This window comes from Marmota monax, unplaced genomic scaffold (assembly GCF_021218885.2).
Source record: "Marmota monax isolate L192 unplaced genomic scaffold, Marmota_monax_Labrador192_F-V1.1 WCK01_AAM20220418_F8-fsc00132, whole genome shotgun sequence".
NCBI lineage: Eukaryota > Metazoa > Chordata > Mammalia > Rodentia > Sciuridae > Marmota > Marmota monax.
In genome coordinates, this window is record NW_026695199.1 from 6762297 (window position 1) to 6778713 (window position 16417).

A 16417-nucleotide genomic window follows, 5' to 3' on the forward strand; every position below is an offset into this window, starting at 1 on the left:
CGAGAGGATGGGTAGCCATTTTAAGATTCCTCTTTTATTTTGCTTCACTTTTGTTTTAAGTTGCCTGTCCCTGGAGATGAGTGAGACGGAAGAAAAACCACTCACATCTGAGGAAAAACTATTTACGTCTGAGGAACAGATAGGGAGAAAGGACGGATGCACATGTCAGGAGGATAGAAAGGCTATAATGACTTTTTGTTGTTCCCTTTTTATTTCATTCTGTCTCGGTTTTGTCTGGCGTCATCTTGTTGGGTTGTATTATAGTAGAAATACGGGATCAGAAATTAGTAAAAAACAAACTGAAAGAGTGTTAAGTAAATTGTTAGAGGAAGGAGGCATCTCAGTAAAATCAAGAACAATCAGGGCATACGTTGATACAATACAAAAATGTAGCCCATGGCTTTTTAAGGAGGTGTTGTTAAATATATCACAATGGAACCATCATGGTGAAGATTTAAAAAGAATAGAAAAGAAAAGCCCAGGGACTCTGCCAGATGGCACATTGCCATTGTGGACGTTCATATCTTGTTTGCTTAGTCCAAAGCCTTCAGTTCAGACAATGGTAGAGGAAGGAGAAGACATAATGATTCAAGTAAAATAGAAGGTCTCTCAAGTTAGTCAGACAGAGGAAAAGATTCAAGTAAAAGAGAAGGCCTCTCAAGCTAGTCAGACAGAGAAAGAAAGTGTAAAACAGAAAAAGCCATCAGGGGGAAAGTTACAACAGGAGACTGCTACTAACACCTTTCTATCACCAGAGGGTGTAAGTGTCCAACCAACAGCACCACCTCTACAGGAGACTGCTACTAACACCTTTCTATCACCAGAGGGCGTAAGTGTCCAACCAACAGCGCCACCTCCATATGCTGGGAGGCCCCCAACCCCCGCAGTTGATAGTTGGGATCCTGAGACAAGATCTCAAATATTAACATGCCCTGTATTTGAGGCAGGAGGGCAGCGATTTTACCAAGTTTTAAATTTCAAAACAGTGAAGCAGCTAAAAGAGGCTGTAACAACCTATGGTCCTCAAGCACCCTTCACTGTAAGCATGGTCGAATCCATTAACAACTTGAACATGACGCCAGCAGATTGGGCTAATATGTGTAAAGCTGTGCTAAATGGAGGACAATACCTGTTATGGAAGGTTGCCAATGAGGAATTTTGCAAGGAGACGGCTAGGCGAAATGCAGCAGCTGGTTATCCTCAGAGAAATCTAGATATGTTGTTAGGAAAGGGACCTTATGAGGATCAGCAGCAACAAATTGCATATGATCCTGGCGTATACGCACAAATTGCTGCAGATGCAATTAAGGCATGGAAGACTTTACAAGGACATGGAGGTTTACAAGGTCAATTATCTAAGGTAATACAAGGAGCTAATGAACCTTATGCTGAATTTGTAGATAGGCTTATTCAAACAGCTACCAGAGTTTTTGGGAATACAGAACAAGCAATGCCATTACTAAAACACCTGGCTTATGAGCAAGCGAATCGTTGGTGCAGAGATATCATTAGACCATGGAAACATGAAGATTTAAACACATATATTAAATTATGTAGAGACATTAATGAACAAGAGCAAGTCGTGGCAGCTGCAGTAAAACAGGCTTTAGATGCCAGAGACATTAATGAACAAGGGCAAATTGTGGCAGCTGCAGTAAAACAGGCTTTAGATGCCAGGCCAAGAACATGCTACAATTGTGAACAAACAGGACATTTTAAAAGGAATTGCCCCATTGGAGGAGGGTTTAACAAAACTAGGTATCAAAGGAGTAGAATACCAGGTATTTGCCCACGATGCCGTAGAGGGAGACATTGGGCTAATGAATGCCGTTCTCAAACCACCATAGAGGGTACTCCATTATCAAAAAACGAACAAGGACCAGGTGTTTATCCACGATATCGTGGAGAAAGGCATCGGGCTCCATTGCCAAAAAATGGACAGGGGGGCCCAATGCTCCGGGGCCCAAAACCACAAATATACGGAGCACTGGAGGAACCCAGCAACCCCATCAGGGTAGTGCCCAGGACACATTGTCCATCAGATCCCTCATCAGACAAACCAGAGGGAGCGCAGGGTTGGACATCTGCGCCTCCGCCAGAGCAGTACTAACTCCAGAGATGGGAGTTCAAATCATTCCCACAGGGGTGAAAGGACCTCTTCCCAAAGGAACAGTAGGCTTATTATTGGGACGCAGCTCTTCTACTCTAAAAGGACTTATGATAAGTCCTGGGGTAATTGATCCCGATTATGAAGGTGAAATAAAAATTATAGCCAGTTCTCCAAAGGGTATATCAGTAATTTCACCAGGAGATAGAATAGCACAGTTACTAATAATACCCAGCCTACATGATAAATTTTCCAGTCATACTGTAGAAAGAGGTTCCAAGGGATTAGGCTCCACAGGTGTAGATTGGGCTATGCTTTCTTTAAATTTAGATTCTCGCCCCATGCTAAAACTAAATATTCAAGGACATGAATTTAATGGGCTACTGGATACAGGTGCAGACCTTAGCATCATCTCTCGTCAAGAATGGCCAAAACATTGGCCATTACAACAAGCCACTCAAACGCTTTGAGGCCTAGGAGTGGCGACTAATCCCCATAGAAGTGCAATGGTATTAGATTGGAAGGATCCTGAAGGATGTGAAGGAACTATACAGCCATATGTATTGGATCATCTTCCCGTAAATTTATGGGGACGAGATGTCCTAGATCAATTAGGTTTGACATTAACAAATAACATCAACCAAAATGCACCCACTATTATGACTAGACAAGGTTTTAGGAAAGGAAAAAGATTAGAAAAACAAGAACAAGGTATAGCAGCACCAATACAAATAGATCAAGGAACAGACAGACATGGGTTGGATTTTCAGAAAGGGCCACTGAGACAATAAAAATTACTTGGAAATCAGAAAGACCAGTATGGGTTCCTCAGTGGCCCCTGACTAAAGAAAAGATACAAGCAGCCCATGACCTGGTCAAACAACAATTAGCAGAAGGACATATACAACCTTCTGTATCTCCCCATAATACTCCCATTTTTGTTATCAAAAAGAAATCTGGTAAATGGAGATTATTGCAAGATTTAAGAGCCATTAATAATGAGATGGTTATTATGGGACCTGCTCAATCTATTTTTGCTGATGGTGTCACCGGTGGTACAATTTTTCAAAGGAGCCCTCAATTGGCTTAATGTCATGGCATTTTGCATCCTCCTCTACTAGTGATGGTCTAAAATTTGGGGGCCAACAGAGGTGAGGCAAAGAACCTCACCCCCCCACAGGTGCAAAGGCCTATCCACAAGTATGGCTGTATGCTGGACCGGTAGTCAGTGACGGGTATGATCCAATTGCAGTGGTACCAACCTAAGACAGGAGGCTGACACCTAGAGGTCAGTTCATCCGATGACGGGTAAGGACCATATGTTGAATTGGACTGCCTAACAGGCACGGTCCGTAAGCCACATGCTTGTTGTTTAAACAGAGAGGGGGAGATGTTGAGAGCCACAGCCAAAGGGGCCCCAGCAAACTTCCAGCTGCCAGCAAACTTCCAGCTGCCGGCTGATGATTGGCTCACAGCGGCCCCAGCAACATCTAGCTGATTGGCTCCTCTGCGGTGATGCTCATTGGGCTGTTTCCCTGCCCTTTCAGACCACGGAGCTGCTCATTGGGGGACTTTTTTGGCTCCGCCCACGTGACCCAGCCAATCGGCCTCAAGAGCAGGAGGATTGTGGGAGGTGGAGAGAAGCTGGTGTGGGAGAGAGAGGCTTGTGGAAAGCCGGTGGTGGCAGTTGAGGCTCTGAGGGTTTTTCCTGAGAGGCTGTTTTGTTTGGCGTGTGTGGTTCTAAAAATAAAGTTAGTTTCTTTTGACAAGTGGCTCCTGATTGTGCCCAGCCAGACTGCGGCAGCGGGAAGCAAAGATTTCTCCCATTCTGTAGGTTTTTTCATCACATTCTTGATTGTTTTCTTTGCTGTGAATCTTTTTAGTTTGATATTACCCCGTTTATTGATTTTTGATTTTACTTATTGAGCTTTAGGAGTCTTGTTAAGGAAGTTGATTCCTAAACTGACATGTTGGAGTGTTGGGGCCTTTCTTCTGGGAGCTGCAGGGTTTCTGATCTTCTTGGAGTTGAGTTTTGTGCAGGGTGGGAAATAGAGATTAAATTTCATTTTACTACATATGGATTTCCAGTTTTCCCAGAACCATTTGTTGAAGAAATGATCTTTTTGTCCAATGTATGTTTTTGGTGCCTTTGTCTAGTATGAGATAACTGTATTTGTTTGGATTAGTCTCTGTATCTTCTATTCTATTCCTTTGGTGAGAAGTGAGAATCTTTACACTGCACTTATTTATTTATTTATTTTTTGTAGTTTTAGATGGACACAATGCCTTTATTTTATTTGTTTATTTTTATGTGGTACTGAGGATCAAACCCAGTGCCTCATGCATGCTAGGCAAGTGCTCTGCTGCTGAGTCCCGGCCCTACCCACCCTGCATTTTTACCTCTAAGAATACTTTAAGATCCTGAAACTAGACCTGCTATAAAGTATGAGGATGTAATCCATCAGAGGGCATATATTCGGCACTGTGTACAACGATTTGTACATTTTGCGCTTGACCATAATAAAGAGAGAGTAGAGATAACTCCTACAAACTTCCCAGAGTCCAGCATTTTTCAACCTTGTCTGTCTTGTGCTATAGAGATTGTCCCATCAAAGTCATGTGGAGAAATAATGGCTGGAATCTTTAATTCACTCTCTGTTATGGAAGTACTTCTTCTTAAGTGTATGTTTACATCGCCAGGTGCATATACCCACATACCCTGAAAAGTCCTCTGGGAAACAAACACAGGGGCCAAAGTTCTTAATTAGCAGAGTAGATTCCCCAGCTCCGTCACCTAATGATGGAGCAGAAGATGTGCTTGGTAATTAATTGGGTGAACTGTAAAACTGGAATCCTGACCACTTGTGGTCATTAATGATCCCAGGGTACTTTCCTTATGGCAGGTGGAGTTCTGGACAAATTCCAACTCTAATAATTAAATTACATTCTGCCCAGCTTCCTTGTACACATTCAATTGGACTCTGTTCCCTTTCTGTCCTTAATTGTATTGGACTTGTATATTAGTAGAGAAACCCTGAATGCCTGCAGAATACTATCAGACTAGTATTACAGGTTAGCGATCAAGAAGCACATTTTTGGGGGCTGGGATTGTGGCTCAGCGGTAGAGCGCTTGCCTAGCACAGGCGGGACCTGGGTTGGATCCTCAGCACCACATAAAAATAAAGGCATTGTGTTGTGTCCATCTACACCTAAAAAATAAATATTTTTTTTAAAAAAAGAAGCACATTTTTGTCTAAAGGGGGGAATTGTTGAATTGGTATCTAAAGACATGGTACCACTCCTGAAAAATTAAACCTATTAAACATTTCAGGATATAATAGGTCATAACCTATTAGCTTTTAGAGGCCATTTTTTGCCTGTTCCTTTTACAGAAGATGTTGTTCTATAAATCAAATAATTAATAGACATACTTTATTAACAGACCAAGTCCGCATGTTTAACAACAACAAAAAAATCACAAAACTAAAATGATACCAGTCACTAAAAGTAGAGATAAGAACACTGAGATAAACTGAGAATCAATTGATGATTTGAAATTTGTTGATGCTGAATTTGTCCTCATGTGTTTCATTAAAAATAATTAGTCTGCTTCTAATCTATTATGTTTTTCCAAAGTGAGGAAGTTTGGAAGGCAATGCGTTTTCTTTTGACAGTCATATTTTGTTGTTGTTGCCAGTTGATTTTACAAATAAAAATGCTTTTTTCTTTTTTTAAGTAAATTTTATTATATATATATAACATATATAATATAATAAATATAAAAATAATATATATCTCCATCATAAGGTACACATATAGTGAAATGATTACTATACTGGAATAAATTAACAATCTCATATAGTTATCCACCCCCTCCATAAGAAGAGCAGCTATAATCTCCTCATTTCATAAAAATCCAGAATAAACCAGACTATTTTTTAAAAAATAATTTTTTAGTTGTAGATGGATGCATTACCTTTATTTTATTTATTTATTTTTATGTGATGCTGAGGATCAAACCCAGTGCCCCACATATGCTAGGCAAGTACTCTACCACCAAGCCACAACCCCAGCCCTGAACTACACTATTTTTAAAGATATCTTTTTTATCTTTTATTTGTTCTTTTTAGATATACATGACAGAAGAGGGTATTTTGACATATATACATGGAGTGTAACTTATTGTAATTAGGATCCCACTTTTGCCTTGTATGTGATGTGGAGTTTCACTGGTGATATATTCATATTTGAACATAAAAAATATGAAACGCTTCATGAATTTGTGTGTCATTCTTGTGCAGGGGCCATGCTAATCTTCTCTGTATCATTCCAATTATAGTATATGTGCTGCTGAAGCAAGCTCCAGAATGAACCACACTATTAATTATAGTCCCATATTACACATTAGACTTTTTGACTTATTTTGATCTACTTTGTTCCTTTTGATCTAAATCTCCCCTAACCCTCTCCCTAACACTAATTCTGTTAACTAGTGTTTTATTATCTATCTCCATATATTCAACTTTAAAAAAAGATTTCATTTATAAGTGTGATAACTTTCTTTCTATGTCTGGCTTCGTTCACTTAGCATAATGTCCTCCAGATCCATCCAATGTCATGGAAATGGCAGGATTTCTTCCTTTAAAAAAAAGATGAATAATAATCTTTCTCTCTCTCTCTCTCTCTCTCTCTCTCTCTCTCACACACACACACACACACACACATTCTCCCCACCACCCTCCAATTTCTTTACCCATTTATCCATTGTGAATAATACTGCAATGAATTTGGAAGTACAGATGTCTTCAGTAAGTGGCGATTTCATTTCAATTGGATATGTACCTAGAAAGGGGATTGCTATTGTATGGTAATTCTCTTTCTAATTTCTTCAGGAGTCTCCATACGGTTTTCCACAATGGCTGTACCAATCCATATTACTACCAACACTGTACAAGGATTCCCTTTTCTCTACATCCTCACTAACATTTGTTATCTCTTGTCTTTTTGATAGTAGCCACTCTAACAGGTATGAGGTGGTAACTCATTGTGGTTTTGATTTGTGTCTCTCTGATGATAGGTACTGGTGAAGACCTTTTCATGTACCATAGGTCCATTTTTATGACATTTTTGGAGAAATGTCTGTTTAGTTCCTTTGCCTATTTTTAAATCAGGTTATATGTTTTCTTGCTCTTGAGTTGCATGAGTTCTTTATAAATCTTGGGCATTAATCTCTGATATGTAATGTGGAAATACTTTTTCCCAGTGTGCAGGTTGCCTTTTCATTTTGTCTATAGTTTCCTTTGCTGTGCAAAAGCTTTTGAGTTTGGAGTAGTCTCATTTATTTTTATTTTCTTTTGTAGTTTGAGCTTTTGGTTTTATAGAAAAGAAATCATTGCCAAAGTCAATGTCAAGGAAAAGCAATAAATTTAGCCAACAAGGTGAAAGATCTCTACACTGAAAACTGTAGAACATTGATGAAAGAAATTAAATAAGAAAAAATACATAAATGGAAAAAGTATTCATATTTATGGATCAGAAGAATTAATATTATTTAGATGTTCATACCACTTTAAATAATATATAAATTCAATGCAATCCCTATCAAAATCCCAATGGAAATTTTCACAGAAATAGATTAGCAATCTTAATTTGTATGGAGCCACAAAAGATCCCAACAGCCAAAGAAATTCTGATGAGAAAAACAAAAACAAATTTTGTCACTTCTTGACTTAAAATTATATTACAAACCTACAGCAATCGAAACAGTATCGTACTAGCATAAAAACAGGCAAACAGACCAGTGGAACAGAACAGAGAGCCAGATGTAAATCCAAATATATATGGTTAACAAATTTTCCATAAGGGTGCCAAAACAGTGGGAACAATTCCTTCAATAAATTATAATGGGAAACTGGATTTCCTCATAGGAAAAAAAAACACTATACACAAAAAATTAACTTAAAATGGATTTAAACCCTAAATATAAAACTTGAAACCCATAAAACTCTAACAGAAAAAAATCTTTTTAAACAAACAAGAAAGCAGTGACTTGTATATTTACTGAAAAGAGTACTATTATGTGATGAACAACCTCCCTTATTATTTAGCAGGTTGTCCATTTCAGGGAATCAAAATTCTCTCAAAAATATTTTAAACATATGAATGAAATATTATATTCTCATTGCTGATTCCATTTAATATGTACTTAATGTACACTCTGTTATTGGGCCAAAAAAGCCCTTTATTTGGAATACTGAGTAACTCATACATATTCAGAAAAGCAAAATGTACTTCCCAGTTTACGTGGTTTGTCAATATGTTTGAGAATAAATCCAGTTGGAGATGGTTTTTGTTTGCTTTTGTTTCTGTTGTTAAACTAATTTTTGTTTTAGATAATATACCTAGCTCAAAATTTTCCAACCTTTAAAACAAAAATAAATCAACACACACTCACTACCTCCCCATGCTTAAATTTGAGAATTTTTTAATCATTTTCTGTGCATCTTCTCTCTGAACCACAGTAAATATTGCTTTATTATACTAGATTAATGAAGGAAAAAAGAGATCGGAATCAGAAAGTAGACAACAGCTGGTTTTCATTGTAAGGAAAGTGGTTTTATTACCTGGGTTAATGTGAAAAAATTTTTTGAAACTAAATTAAGAATGCTTATGAAAATGTTCTAAGTATAAATGTATTCCTGTAATGGAAAGAGATAAATTTTTAGCCTTAGAAGGTCTTTAAATAGGGAAGTTCTCAGAAATATGACTTGTAAATGATTTCCTGTGCTTGAAACAAAATATCTGTAGTAGGGATTATTTGTTTGTTTTAATGGAACTTAAAAATGCATACAGAAAGGGGGGGAAAAGGAAGAAATAATATATCAGATTATGCTATTTCTGTTAGCTTTTGTGGAACTGGGAATTGAAACGAGGGATACTCTACCCCTGAGCTACATTTCCAGCAATGTACCCCCACCTGTTTCTGAGACAGGGTTTCCAAATAGCTGAGGCTATCTTTAAACTTTCGATCCTCCTGCCTCTGCTTTCCTAGTAGCTAAGATTACAGGAGTTCTGTGCTGTTTCTTTTAAAGGTTTAAAATGGCTTAATGGAACTGTGTGTGTGTGTGTGTATGTGTGTGTGTGTGTAATTCTGTAGTTTAAAATGTTTTCTAATTTTCATTATTATTTATTCTTTGACTCATGTGAAATTCAGAAGTTTATTTCTTAATTTTAAAATATATTTTCTAGTTATCTTTTTATTATTAATTCCAGCCTAAATTGTGTTTGGATATCATATACTGTATTTCTTTTCCTTTAGTGGTTTCCCTAGAAATTGCAACATGAATAATTTATCAAGGTCTAAAGTAAGTTGGTACCTTTATCTCTTTCTTGGACAACATAAGGTCCTTAGGTACCTTAACCTTGTTACTTCGCTCCTGTCTTACATCATATTGTTGTCATGAATTAATTAATTACAGAATATTACCATTATTGTTATTATAAAGATAATGTTTATTTCGTTTTATCTGCATACTTAACCCTTAATTTTACTCTGCATTTGTTTCCACTTTAGCATTTTATCTGGGAATACTTTCCTTTTGACCAAAACATATCTTTTAGAATGTTTTTTACTGAAAATCTATTTGTGATGAAGTATATTTATTATTGCTCATGTGAAAAGATCTTTATTTGTCTTTGTGAAACATTACTGAAACATTACATCTTTGTCTTTGTGAAACATTGTACCATTCTAATTGTCAAATATTTTCTTTGGCATACTAAAGATATTATTTCATGAGGCTGTGGATGTAGCTCAGTGGTAGAGCATCTTGCCTGGCATGCATGAGGCCCTGGGTTTGATCCCCAGCACTACAAGAAGAAAATATTATTCCATAAATTCCGATTTCTTTTCATTTAAAAAGTGCTGATCACTTTTTAATCACACTGTAACTACACAGGACTTCAGAGGAAGGAGATAGGAGAAGGCTTTACAGACCAATTAGGATTTGATTTTGTTACAAAAGGATAGGCAAGGTATGTTTGGAAGAGCAGACAAAGAGTGAATTTCAGAGAAGTGGAATGATGTGTCAAAAATAATTGTAGAGCACAGAGGATTTTGAGGTTAGTGAAACCATTCTGTATGATACAATAATGGTAGATACATATCATTATACATTCATCTAAACCCATGGAAAGTACACCACCAAGAGCGAACCCTAATGTAAGCTTTGGGTGACAAGTGGTGTGCGAGTGTGGTTTGATTGAAACAAAGGTATCACTCTGACATGAAATGTTGGTAGTGAGGAAGACCAAGTATATGTAGTGGCAGGAGGTATGTAAGAGCTTCTATATTTTCTGCTCTAAAAATAGTCTATCAAAGAAAAAATATGCACAAACTTTTATATATCACAGTGTTACTATTATAGAAGTTAGCTATTATCCTATTATTCATTTGTAGTTAATTTCCTTTTTTTCTATACAGCGGGTTGAACCCAGGATCTCATGTGTGCTAGGTAAGTGCTCTACCACTGAGCTACATTCCCAATCCTTTAAATTTTATTTTGAGATAGGGTCTCTTTTTTTTTTTTGTGGGGTGGGGGGTACCAGGGATTGAACTCAGGGGCACTCGACCACTGAGCCACATCCCCAGCCCTATTTTGTATTTTATTTAGAGACAGGGTCTCACTGAGTTACTTAGCACCTCTCTTTTGCTGAGGCTGGCTTTGAACTTATGATCCTCCTGTCTCAGCCTCCTGAGCCACTGGGATTACAGGTGTGTGCCACCGCACCCAGCCAAATTACCTAGGTTGGCCTTGAATTTGGATCCTCATATCTCAGCCTCTGAATAGCTGGGATGAGAGATGTGTGCCACTGCTCTGGACATAATTTCCCTTTTATCTCTGCATGCTTTTACAATATTTTGTTGTGGTTGTAGTTGGGAGTTCTGCAGTTTCATAAGGATGAATATCAGTTTGAATTTCATATTATTCTGTTTGAGACTTGTTTGGCTTTAATCTGAGGATTAATATCTTTCATCAATTCTAGGAAGTATTGCTTCTTTAATATTGTGAAACATTCTCACTTCATTTTCTGTTTCTTAAACTTAATAGCAGGTTTAGTATTTTCATCTTTACATTCCTCAATAATTTCTTATAATTTTACTGTCAGCTTTATCTAATCTGCTTTTAAATGGATCCATTGAGTTTTAAAAATATATTTTTAGAAGTTCTGCTTGTTTCTTTTAAAACATTGTGCCACTTGCTTTTTATGTTTTCCTCTTCTGCTGATGTTTGCAAGCTGTTTTTCTGTGTCTTTAAGCATAGTAAGCCAATTTTTAAAATCGTGTCTGATTATATTGGAAATTTTTGAACTCTTCTCATGCTTATTGTCTTTACTATTTTCCTTTCATGAAGTTTTTCTTTTATTATTTCTTTTTGTTATAGATTGTTGATATCTTAAAATTTTATTTATGGAGATATAAATTAAGACATAAGATTAAAGTGCCGCCCCAAAAGAAGTTTTGCATAGCTTTTGTCAGGCAGCAGCAAATTCTAGGCTGGGATCACCTTAACCATGTTATGGATATTTTCGCTCAAGGTTTCCTTCTTCCACCTGGGTGATCACATTTCACTCTGGTCTGAAGTTGTAGTCCTTTGGACTTCAGGTTACTGAGAAGTATTTTTCCTATTAGAATCTCCACAGTGCGTGGACTGTTGGATTTGACATTATTTTTTATCAAATGCCATCAGAGCAATACTGCTCCAGAGTTGGCTTGCTTTCAGGTCTGTTTGCTTTTGATTTTGTTCTGGTAATTGCTTAATATCTTGTGATTTGGGTGTGTGTGTGCGGGGTGGGTGGGGTGGGGGGTACTGGGATTAAACCCAGAGGTACTCTATCACTGATCTAATCTGAAAGAACGATCAAGGCTTGCCTTTGGAGAAAATGCCCATTTATTGAGGAACAGCTCTGCATATTTATAGAGCTGGGGGTGGCTTGACAGTTATGACAGTTTAATGGTTGAACGGTTTGACAGTTGGCTGGGGTGCTTTCTGATTGGTGGGTAAGGATCATGGGAGCCAGCAGGGCTCACCATTGGACGGCTCTTCTTGGGGGATGGGGAAGTTAGTCTTTGGAGCCCGGGTGACTCCCAACATAATCCCCATCCCTTTTATTTGTTTTTTGAGATAGGGTCTTGCTAAATTGCTGAGGCTGGCCTTGAATTTGTGATCCTCTTGCCTCAGCCTCCCAAGTCACTGGGATTACAAGCATGAGCCACAATACCTGCCTCTTGTGATCTTTGTGATATTGGTTTAAAGAAAATTGAATCAAAAATTGATCTTGAAATTTCAGTTATTTCCAGACAGGATGGTCTGAAAAACTTTGTGGTGTGTGTGTGTGTGTGTGTGTGCGCGCATGTGTGCCATTGTTGGGTACTAGAAAGATTTCAACAACATTCTGGAATCAGAAATTAGATAGAATGGTGATAACTGGTAGAACTATATGATCAAATTCTAACACTGAGTGTTTCAGAATTGTGGAATTTTGATTTGCTTCCACAGAACTTCATAAAGGCTTCATGTTCAGAGATGTAAAAAGACAAAACAAAATAAAACAAACAAACAAAGAAAGAAACAAACAAACAAACAAAAAGAGGTGGAAGTGAGATATTGGGACTAAAAGAGATTGATGGTTTCATCACACTTTGCCCCAAGTGCCTACCCCCAGGTGGCAGATAGGTTTCTTCTCTGAAGAAACTAAAATGTTCAAGATGTCCATATGCTGGCCTTGAAGATTCCCCAGGTGATTTCTCTGGTCATCTTCTTGTCTGCCTACCACAAAGTAAAATTCATTGATTAAAACACTGTTCCTGAACACAGGGCTTTCAATCATTTTTTACACGTGTGTGCCTCATACTACTTTGAACAAGTAACTAAAGAGCAGGAAAGAAGCTGGATGTAGTAGTGCATGCCTATAATCCAGCCACTTGGGAGGATGAGGCAGGAGGATGGCAAGTTCGAGGCCAGCCTCAGCAACTTAGAGAGGCTCTAAGCAGCACAGGGAGACTCTGTCCACAAAAGAAAAAAAGAAGAAGAAAAAAAAAAAAAGAACTGGGGATGTAACTCAGTGGTAGAGCACCCTTGGGTTCAATTTCCAGTATTCACCCCTGTACACCCCTCAGAAAAAAGAGACAAGAGAATAAGCTTAAGAAAGAAGATTGGGATACAAAAAAACTAAAGAAGAATCATTAGTGCCATCGTCTAGAATGAAATTAATCAAAATTTCAGTAAGATGCCTGAGGAGTCTGGGAAGGAGTTATTTTTTTCCATATCTTGTAAAACATTCTATAGTATTTCTGATACAACGGAGCTTTTAGAAATGAAATGAGAATTAGCTGGTGCCGTGGCATACACATGTAATCTCAGCTACTCAGCAGCCTGAAGCAGACAGGAGAATTGCAAATTTAAGACCAGACTGGGCAACTCAGACTCTGTCTCAAAAAATAAAAAGTCATGTAGCTTAATAGTAAAGCACCCCTGGGTTCAATCACCTAGTCCCACAACAACAACAAAGGAGAATTATTATGGCAAAGATTCTGCAGAAGAAAAGAAAGAAAGAAACCCTAAGAAGAGCAAACATTTATCCAAGAAAAATTGTTATTAGGCTCCTCAGTGGACAACATTTATATGTTCATGTTATGCAAATATTGCTTATTAACTTAATAAAAATAATTATATAACCAGTGTTGTACTGATAAATGTTAATAGCTCTCAAAGTGCACATATTTACATACATACATTTATTATAAATTTTACTTCTGTGAAGGTATATAACCCACAATTTAGAGATAATAATAATAAAATACACAAAAATTTTTATTATAAATTCCATATAGTAATCAATTCTCACATAATACTTTTACTGATTTTTCCTGAATTCTTGAACTCCAAGACAAGCAAGAGCTGTAATTGACAAATGATAATACATCTGATGTGAATGTTAGTTGAATTTGCATTTACCTCAACAAATAATAAAAAGTGAAACAATGAAGACATGTGTCAAACCTTCATTCATTCACCAATGATGTGAACAAATTCTTTGTTGAAATGAATATTTTTTGAATAAGTGGAAAAATATTCCCTCACTTTTTATCTTATTCATAATTGAATGGGCACAGACATGACACACTTTCAAGTTTGATGTATCTAAATTATTAATATTTTTTCTATTTTTTTGATTTGAATGCCTTTACATCCACAGAACCATAAATCAAGCTCCGATTTGTGGTATTTGCTGATTTCTGTGATGAAATAGTACTCTTGTTGATATTGAGCTACCAATCTGATGTCACTGAACACAGAATTGGGAAGATATGAATGAGAATACCATACCGCATTTCTGCCATGCAGGTAGAATAAACTTAAAGAACCTCAGGAGCCTGGATAATAGTACAGTTCAGTAATATAATTAGGAAATGTAAATTTTGAATATCTATTGCCCTTCCTCTATACAGTCTATTGTGTTGTAAGTTTGTGCAAAATTTTATAATGACCATGTTTAACGACTGATAACTTGCAAAATTCCTGAAACCATTGACTCTTGCAATCTGGCAGGAGCTGACTCTATCCTAGAGTCTGGTAGAGCTCTGTCTGATAGGTTGGAGGAAACTAGGTTGGCAGTGATATGAAACAGATGAATCTTCATTTCTCATAGCATAATGTGAATATATAATGATTAAAGATGTTAAATGAAAAAAGTAACAGCTTTTCTAAAGATTTTTGTGTAATCACTAAATTACTTAATGATTATAGGGAGAAAAATGGGAAGCTGAGTAGTTGTAGGGAGCAGGACAGAGCTTAAATTTTAAAAAAGTTGTTTAATAATATATGAATTTTAAATTCTGTGAGATGGTTTTATTCCTCATATTTTCCTGTTTTATTCACTGCTCAGGTGTTTTGAGGAGTATGATCTAGTTCACCAAAGACTCTGCATGAAATCACTCTATGCATCTAAGTTTTTAAATAACCTTTTGGATATTAAAGAATTTAGTATTTTTTGATTGAAAGCATCACTTGGTATAAATGTAAGATGTTTCTACTTTGAGCATTTAGTTTGCTGCTGCCTTCTGGCGGTCACTGAACTCTTACAGTTTAAGCTATTGGTGGCTCACTAGGATTTTAATTAGGCAGATGAATCCCATATGTTTATGTGCACTGCTTTAATTTTTCTAGAATGTTTATTTGGGTAGTTATGGCACTTTAGCACCCTGTTTACCCAGGGGACACACAAACAGTCTGGTAATTTGTTATGTGATGTTATCGAAGGACACATACCATATCAAATATTCTAGTCCTACACTTTTAAAACCTAAGTGATAAATGAATGCTTTGCAAATTACATACATTCTTCTTCATCAGATCAGTTGCTCTTTTTCCTTTGTTTCATTCTCATTTCTATGATACTAATTTTTATTGATAACACCTCATTTTTGCCTTATTGCACTGGTTTCCTAGCTAATTTTTCCATCTTGCAACTATAGCATTCAACCCATCTTGAAAAGCAGTGTGCTAAACTCATTTTCCAAAATAGTGCTTTAATGTCTCTCCCCTACTCAAAAATCTTTAATGATTCCTCCTCCTTCTCCTCCTTCTGCTTTTCTCTCTCTTTTTTTTAATTTTTATTGTTGGTTGTTCAGAACATTACATAGTTCTTGACATATCATATTTCACACTTTGATTCAAGTGGGTTATGAACTCCCATTGTTACCCCGTATACAGATTGCAGAATCACATCGGTTACACATCCACTGATTTACATATTGCCATACTAGTGTCTGTTGATTCTGCTACCTTTCCTATCCTCTACTATCCCGCTCCCCTCCCCTCCCCTCCCCTCCCCTCCCCTCTTCTCTCTCTACCCCATCTACTGTAATTCATTTGTCCCCCTTGTTTTTTTTTCCCTTTCCCCTCACTTCCTCTTGTATGTAATTTTGTATAACCATGAGGGTCTTCTTCCATTTCCATACAATTTCCCTTCTCTCTCCCTTTCCCTCCCACCTCTCGTCCCTGTTTAATGTTAATCTTCTTCTCATGCTCTTCCTCCCTACTCTGTTCTTAGTTACTCTCCGTATATCGAAGAAGACATTTGGCATTTGTTTTTTAGGGATTGGCTAGCTTCACTTAGCATAATCTGCTCTAATGCCATCCCTTCTGCTTTTCTCTAAATTAAGTTCCGTAAGCTAGTAATCTCCAAAGTGAGGTGGGTAGACTCAGGGGCAAGCCTCTGGAATAGGAAGACTACAGCAGAACATTT

The 16417-nt window shown here is 37.2% G+C and overlaps 1 protein-coding gene and 2 non-coding genes across 3 annotated transcripts in view; 2 read left to right on the plus strand and 1 right to left on the minus strand.

Annotated features, from left to right (window-relative positions):
- Positions 1-16417, plus strand: part of Slc4a4 (solute carrier family 4 member 4) — a 406144-nt gene that overhangs the window by 9746 nt on the left and 379981 nt on the right. The gene's annotated exons all lie outside the window — the stretch shown is intronic.
- LOC124082317 (U6 spliceosomal RNA) lies at positions 6364-6466 on the minus strand. Its single transcript, XR_006848325.1, has one exon. It is a non-coding gene; the product is annotated as a U6 spliceosomal RNA (small nuclear RNA).
- Trnaa-ggc (transfer RNA alanine (anticodon GGC)) lies at positions 9909-9982 on the plus strand. The gene has a single exon. It is a non-coding gene; the product is annotated as a tRNA-Ala (tRNA).